Raw genomic sequence first — 975 nt, 5'->3', positions numbered from 1 at the left:
TCTACCCGCCATTCAGGCCTATGCGGGTAGACCGGGCCTCCGGCGGGCGGAGGCCAGGTCTACCCGCCATTCAGGCCTATGCGGGTAGACCGGGCCTCCGGGGGGCGGAGGCCAGGTCTACCCGCCATTCAGGCCTATGCGGGTAGACCGGGCCTCCGGCGGGCGGAGGCCAGGTCTACCCGCCATTCAGGCCTATGCGGGTAGACCGGGCCTCCGGCGGGCGGAGGCCAGGTCTACCCGCCATTCAGGCCTATGCGGGTAGACCGGGCCTCCGGCGGGCGGAGGCCAGGTCTACCCGCCATTCAGGCCTATGCGGGTAGACCGGGCCTCCGGCGGGCGGAGGCCAGGTCTACCCGCCATTCAGGCCTATGCGGGTAGACCGGGCCTCCGGCGGGCGGAGGCCAGGTCTACCCCCATAGGCCTCTATGGCGGGTAGACCGGGCCTCCGCTCCCCACTCGGTCCCTTCCCCAGCCTGCCTGCCGGCGGGGCCTTAAGCCCGGGAAGGGAGGTGGGAGCCCCGGCCAGGGGAAGCGGATCCTTAAGCCCCGGGGACGCCCCCCCCTCCCGCTGTGGAAAATTAAGCCCCGGAGGGAGTGTTCTACCCGGGGGGAAGCGGCGGCGTCTCCAGCCCCGGCCGGACGGAGGCCCGGAGGCCAGGTCTACCCGGCTGGCGGAGGCCAGGTCTACCCGGCGGGCGGAGGCCCGGTCTACCCGCCATTCAGGCCTATGCGGGTAGACCGGGCCTCCGGGGGGCGGAGGCCAGGTCTACCCGCCATTCAGGCCTATGCGGGTAGACCGGGCCTCCGGCGGGCGGAGGCCAGGTCTACCCGCCATTCAGGCCTAGGCGGGTAGACCGGGCCTCCGGCGGGCGGAGGCCAGGTCTACCCGCCATTCAGGCCTATGCGGGTAGACCGGGCCTCCGGCTGGCGGAGGCCAGGTCTACCCGCCATTCAGGCCTATGCGGGTAGACCGGG

The sequence above is a fragment of the Hemicordylus capensis genome, chromosome 2, assembly GCF_027244095.1.
Source record: "Hemicordylus capensis ecotype Gifberg chromosome 2, rHemCap1.1.pri, whole genome shotgun sequence".
In the NCBI taxonomy this organism is placed as follows: domain Eukaryota; kingdom Metazoa; phylum Chordata; class Lepidosauria; order Squamata; family Cordylidae; genus Hemicordylus; species Hemicordylus capensis.
The sequence above is the reverse complement of the archived record's forward strand: the minus strand, read 5'-3'. Positions refer to the sequence as shown.